This window comes from Oratosquilla oratoria, chromosome 21 (genome assembly GCF_046742065.1).
Source record: "Oratosquilla oratoria isolate Oo_2021 chromosome 21, ASM4674206v1, whole genome shotgun sequence".
In the NCBI taxonomy this organism is placed as follows: Eukaryota; Metazoa; Arthropoda; class Malacostraca; order Stomatopoda; family Squillidae; genus Oratosquilla; species Oratosquilla oratoria.
In genome coordinates, this window is record NC_134797.1 from 45115472 (window position 1) to 45122971 (window position 7500).

The 7500-nt window shown below is 37.3% G+C and overlaps 1 protein-coding gene across 2 annotated transcripts in view; it reads right to left on the bottom strand.

Moving 5' to 3' along the window:
- Prestin (solute carrier family 26 member prestin) overlaps positions 1-7500 on the bottom strand; it is a 230624-nt gene that overhangs the window by 65343 nt on the left and 157781 nt on the right. The gene's annotated exons all lie outside the window — the stretch shown is intronic.

Consider the following 7500-nt stretch of genomic DNA (forward strand, 5'->3'; position numbering starts at 1 on the left):
TTTATCCAGTTGTTTTCTCAACTCACTTCTCGTTTGCATTCATGCTGTTGGCGTCAGTATCTAGACCCATGCAATAAGTAATGAGTACTTACCCTCCGCTCTCTCATGAAACCATCATAAGTATTCTGAAAGATTGTTGTATTTTATATACACTTCGACGTGTGCACTAATGGCGCATAGGCTACGTTCGTAGACTTCTAAAAGGCAATGCACCAGGATCCTAATAATATTTACGAGATCAGGGTAGGGGGAAGGGGAAAATTGAGTGTATTTGTGAGATACTGTGTCGTTGCATTTACTGTCAAATGATCTCTGAATACAATATCTATACATCCTCTATATTGAAAGAAATGACCATACTAATAAGATGGCGATAAACCTGAAATTATCGGCCAAGACCCAGCTGAGACAGGATTGGATATATTTCGTCTAAAATAACTAGAGCTTCTATCCTTGATGGGACATGGTATTCTTAAAAGACAATATTTCCTTATACAAATCTATACAAATCTTTCCTTATAAAAATCTTATACAAATCCTTAAAAGGGAAATATTCTTTTTAAGAATACCAACTGTAAGAATTTTATGTTCGTATTCTTAAAAAATCTTTTCTTATATAGATCTTATATAAATCCTTGGAAGGGAAAGAATTCTTTTTAAGAATAACACCGTCTGTTTCACCAAGGAGGTGAAGAGTCATAGAGGGCAGTGGCGAATGGAGGAGACAATAAGTTAAAAAAAATATCAGAATTCCTAATTGACTGGAGATGAGTTTCCAATTGTACAGGAATGCTAAGTATCTCTGATCCCTAGGGGTGTCACTAAAGTTCCTACAGATTTGATTGTCTAAAACATGGGAAGAATTTTGAGATGATGAAAAAATAATGTACAGCTACAATTCCGACAATATAATTTTTTTTTTTTTTGAGTATATGAAATATTTTCTATGCGATATTTAGCTTATAGCTAGGCGATGCTCTTGAATAGATAAGAAAATATTATCAGACAATGATATTTAATTTTGTACCATGAAAAACTATGCGTGTCAAAAAATTTCCTTGTGACGCTGCCTTGTAATTACAGTTTTTCTTATCAAGTGTAGATTACCAGCAATTCTATCCTTGTGGATAATCTCGAACAACTGTATTGTATTATCTTCCATTCCATATGCCTGATGTTACCATAGTACCGATGAGTACTGGATTAAAACAATCTTTATTCTACGAGAACTAAAAGCACCTAAACTAGTGTTATAAGTTACAATGTCGAAGACTTCTTCGAAGTGAGTATTCTGTCTTGTGAAGAAGTTGTTTACGAAGTTGAAGATGATCTTGTTCTATGGGGACTTCAATGCTGAAATAGTCATTGTGAATTCTACACCCATTCCCTTCCCCTCCCCTCCCTCCCCACCCACCACCATCATCACCACCAACACCACCACCAACTTAAATTGATTCGCTTTGCGTGAAACCAGGTACTAACGAGGGTCGTGATTTCTTTGCACGTCATAAAGCGATTCATAAATAATAATGAAGCGTTTAGTTGATCATAAGCACATAACCGGGCACTCACACTTGTATCCACACACATACAAACACACACACACACACACACACACACACACACACACACACACACACACCTCGCGGCGCAGTAGTTAGAGTTCCCGGCCGCCACTACGGCGGTCCGGGTTCGAATGCCTCCCAGGGCTGAAAAAAACTTCAGTATCGCTGCGCTGCGAGTCGTTACTCCAACTCTCGTAGGTGGGGAGTTATGAGTGTGTGTGTGTGTGTGTGTGTGTGTGTGTGTGTGTGTGTGTGTGTGTGTGTGTGTGTGTGTGTGTGTGTGTGTGTGTGTGTATGTATGTATGTATGTGTGTGTGTGTGTGTGTGTATGTATGTATGTATGTGTGTGTGTGTGTGTGTGTGTGTGTGTGTGTGTGTGTAAGGTCACAGCATTACCCATAGATCGGTCATATATGAGCTTTGAACTCTCTTCCGGGAGGGATATAGCTGTCGATCACGTGTCCAATACGTGACCCAAGACCATGGAAAATCACACACACAAACACACACAGTGGCCATCCACAATTGAGGTCCCAAGCTTTCACTGATACTTAAAGCCTTTTACGTTCCCCTTCAGCAAGATTAATTCATGTGTATACATATGAATACACACACACACACACACACATATATATATATATATATACATATATATATGTATATATATACATATATGTATACATATATATATGTATATACATACATACATACATACATACATCTATATATATATATATATATATATATATATATATATATATATATATACATATATATATATATATTTATATATATATATATATATATACATACACAGGAGGAGGAGAAAAAGGGGAAGGGCAGAAGAAGTCGATTCTGTTCCCCTGAAGCACCACCTTTGTTTTATATACTCGAATGTCTAGGACCAGCAGTGTTGTTGTGGGAAGTTATTTTCGTAAAAGTAACCTAATATTGTTTACATCATTATTGTTATTATTAATATTGTTATTACTATTACTATTATCATTATTTTTATTATCATCATCATCATCATCATCATCATCATCATCATCATCATCATCATCACCATCATCATCATCATCATCATCATCATCATCATCATCATCATCATCATCATCATCATCATCATCATCATCATAATCATCATTATCATCATCATCATCATCATCATCATCATCATCATCATCATCATCATCATCATCATCATCATCACCACCACCACCACCATCATCATCATCATCATCATCATCATCATCATCATCATCATCATCATCATCCTCATCATCATCATCATCATCACCACCACCATCACCATCATCATCATCATCATCATCATCATCATCATCATCATCATCATCATCATCATCATCATCATCATCATCATCATCATCATCATCATCATCATCATCATCATCATCATCATCACCACCACCACCACCACCATCATCATCATAATCATCATCATCATCATCATTATTTTACTGTCATTATTGTTATCATTATTATTGTCGTCATTGATTTATTGCATTTATTATTATTATCGTTTTCTTTATATATATATTTATGTATTACGTCATTTATTTATTTAACTATTAATTCAATTATCTATTCGTCGATCTATTTATCTATTCATTCTATTATTCATCCATGTATTTCTTTGTTTATTTATTCATTTGATTATTTATCTATTCATTTGTTAAACAATTCATTTATCTATTTATTTGAATAACTATTTATTTATCTATTTCTTTGTTAAGCTAGTCACTCATCTATTTATTCATTTTTAGGTCTTACTTACCAATATAATATTCTAGGCTAAAAATCAAGTTATTCTAAATTCTCTAGACACTTCTATCATAGAGAATATTATTTGGCGTGTACTAGAATTAGAATTATTTCAATTCTTAGACAGTGACTAGCGCTTCTATCTTTGGAGGTTGATATCACATTAAAAAGGCAGATAGGAAGACCAGAATTTAAAAGTAATAAGCATTTTTTTTTTTTTTTAGTGAAGCTGACCTTCCATCCATAGACGAATGCTGTGCGCCTCAGGTCCGTAGAGGTGTCACCGTGTCAATATTTAATGTAGTGACTGTACACGGAGTGTGTTGTGCACAGGTCGTCATAGGTCATGTCCGTGACTTCAAAGAAATCAGGTCAACTTTCTAATCGACACACCGATAAATCCAAATACCTCCCCCACCCCCCATTCCCCCGATAAACACCATCACAGACGCTTTCCGGGTATTAGTATCCTCCAGGACTGTTTACCGCAGAGGACAATTTCCCCTCGTTGTCAATTGTCCCCTGGGACAATTGCCCCCAGGACAATTGCCCCCCTAGGACAATTACCCCTTGACGTCAATAAATATAAATACAAAGTTAATTTCATTCAAAAATCTATTTATAAAGCCAAAGAGTAGATATACATCTAGTTGCAAAGAATAGAATAAGCTTGATTTTATTTAAAAACTTAAATTATACGCAATTCTTTATATCTGCGTTGTTACCACTCATGACACAACACCATGTGCTAAATTCTTTTGTTTGAAATATACATAACCTTCAAACACTAATTTGTCACGTCCTTTTTCACTCTTAATGAACTGCATGCTCATGGGTTGTGGACACAAAAAATCCTAAACTCACCAGGAATAAACCACTTCAAAATATAATGAGTCTAACAGAATGAATCCCAGATGCGATGAAGCAAAAGCTTAGATACTGTTTATTGGGATAAGGTAAGTTCTTCTAAACTCTAAAATCTATAAAACCTTTGGCAGAAAGTTTAATACAGGTCCGCTTATCGTCTTAAAGTTTTAGATTTTGTCGATACAAATAGTATATATATATATATATATATATATATATATATATATATATATATATATATATATATATATATATATATATATCATACAACAACACAGAGACTTTAGATTATTAAATTGCGAACAATTTCTAGTGACACAAGGTTTAATACAGACCATCTTATTGTCTTAAAGGTTTAGATTTTGCCTATACAAATATTATATATATTATATAACAACAGAGACTTTAGATTAATCAAATTACGAATTTTTTTTAGTATATACCATTCAAATGTCAACGAGGAAAATTGACATCAATGGGTAATTGTCCTACGGGGCAATTGTCCTAGGGGGGGGGGAATTGTCCTCTGTGGGGAAATTGTCCTGATACGCCCCAAGAGAGCGATAAATAGGAAAAAGACTTCGAAGATGGTCATCAGTTTGTATGGAGTAACTCGTTAGGACATTTGTTCTATTTTTTGTGTTTATGTCTTCTACCGTCATTTATCTGGTGCCCGAACCCAGACAGACTCGTCCCGTTTTAACTCTCGGTTAGCGAAACCAACTCAAACCCAACGGTCCTCTTTTATTGAGGATTTTATTTCTGGCCATCACCAAACGATTTAATTCAACCTCTAATCCATTGACCACCTAGTGGACCACTTATTCTCCCAAGTGGGACCAGAGAGCGAAATCTAGTGGGAGTAAGTGGATGCAAAGCGATTGAAATTACCTGGCGGATTTCTCCATGGGGCTAAAGAAGAACAGCAACGCATAACTACGGGGAATACGCGAGTAAACAGGTCCACAACCTGTGGTCCATGGACTCTCTAGTGAGCCACAGGGAGTCACAAGGGGGTCCATAGATCGAAATCTAGTGTGAGTTAGTTGCAAAGCAGCTAGATCCAGTGATGAAGTGGTCTTCTCCAAGAGGTTAAACAACAGTAACACATACGTGACGAGAGGCAGGTTGAGGTCCTCTGGATTGGAGGAACGCTGCTTGGCTCTAAAGACTATTTCACTTAACCCAGTAGTGGCATTTTAGGTATATTAGGATCCATACTTTTAAAAACCTTTTCCCAACGCTTTCTACCATCTGAAAGTAAAAAATACTATCCACATCATAAGCCATACTTTGGCCATCACAGGTAAATTTTATGAATACGCCATTAAGCCAGGTAAACTTAAATACCAAGGGAAAATTTTCTACTTTCTGATGGTAGAAAGTGTTCACCAGAGCTGACGAAAGGTTTCAAAGTATGGTCCTTCGTCTAGCCACTGCCAGACACACAATCATCCAACGGATAGGAACCTGTGACAATGCTTTCATTGTCTAAGCACTCATCCTGGCATTATGGTGACAATCACTCTCCCCCATTCTCTCTCCCTCTCTCTCCCCCTCCCCCTCTCCCTCCACTCTCCTCCCACTCCCCTCTCGTCCTTTTCCTCCTTCCCCTCCCTTTCTCTTCCCTCCCCTTCCTTCTCCTTCCCCTCCCCCTACCCCTCTCGTCCCTTCCCCCCTCTCTCTTCCCTTTCCATCCCCTTCCTTCTCCTTCCCCTCCCCCTCCTAATTTAGCTGAATAATTAGCCTGACGTCAGACCAGAATAAAACCAATAAAGCTTCTTACTGTACCAAAGGATGGTTTTATTAGTTCTTCACCGATAACCAGCGCTACTATCCATGGGGGGCAATGATATTGCGCAGAAGAGGGAGGTGGAGTCGGAGTGGTGGTCAAGAAAGTTTTGAGAAGAGGAGAACGGAAGGATAGTGAAAGTTTTTTTTTTTTTTTTTTTTTTCTTAAGGCAAGGCATCGAGGGACCGACAGGCACCAACAGGCACTGCCAGCCTAGGCGCTGTTGACACTACCAGATGAAGAATTCTGGTTTCCATCATCATCATCATCATCATCATCGTCATCGTCTTCATCATCATCATCATCATCATCATCATCATCATCATCATCATCATCGTCATCGTCTTCATCATCATCATCATCATCATCATCATCATCATCATCATCATCATCATCATCATCATCATCATCATCATCATCATCATCATCATCATCATCATCTCATCATCATCATAATCATCATCATCATCATCATCATCATCATCATCATCATCATCACCATCATCATCATCATCATCATCATCATCATCATCATCATCATCATCATCATCATCATCATCATCATCATCATCATCATCATCATCATCTTCTTCTTCTTCCTCTTCTTCTTTTTGAGTAAAGCTAAGTCTCCAATCATAAAAGCATAATGGGTGACTGATCTGTAGGGGGGACGTAGGACACAAGGAAACAAACACACAGTCACGAGTCACAAAGGACACAAGAGGACAATTCCTCTCGTTCATCTATGCACCACATGTGTGCACATTGATGTAGCACATCAATGGGGTGGACAGGTGAGAGGAGGATGAGATGGAGAGAGAGAGAGAGGGGGGGGGGCTGGCGGAGAAGTGGTGCCCAGGATCTGCACAGACTCTGTACAATCTCCTTTGCGTAAGATGTTGTTCTTCCTGCGCAGATCGGGCCGAAGATGCTTGCCCTTGCCTTCCCCTTGGGAGACCGCCGGTGTTTGGGGGCATCTCCAAAGGATCTTCCGTAATCCGGTAAATGGGAGGGTGGTGACTAAACGAAACCGTTCGTTATATCGAACAGAAGTGAGCGGAAATCTTAACACAATAGTCGGAAATGCCACAAAAATTAATGTAAAAAAACGAATGTTAATGGAAAACGCAAAAAAAAATCTAAACGAAAGTCCATTATATTGAGTAGATATACATAAACGTTGTAATAGAAAAGTTCGTTATATCAAGGGAAACATAAGGAATGTAAATAAGACAGTCTGTGATATCAATTGGTAATGCAAAAAAAAGTAAACAGTTTGTTATATCAAGGAGGAACGCAAAAAAATAAATGTCGAGAAAACAGTACGTTCTATCGAGAATGAATTATAAACCTTAACAAAAACAGTCAGTTATATCAAGCGGAAACTTAGAGTAGATAATTGAATAAATAGATAATAAATGAATAAGTAGATTAATTAATGAATTAATAGATAAATAAAAAAATAATAAGTATACAAAGAAAAACAGTTCG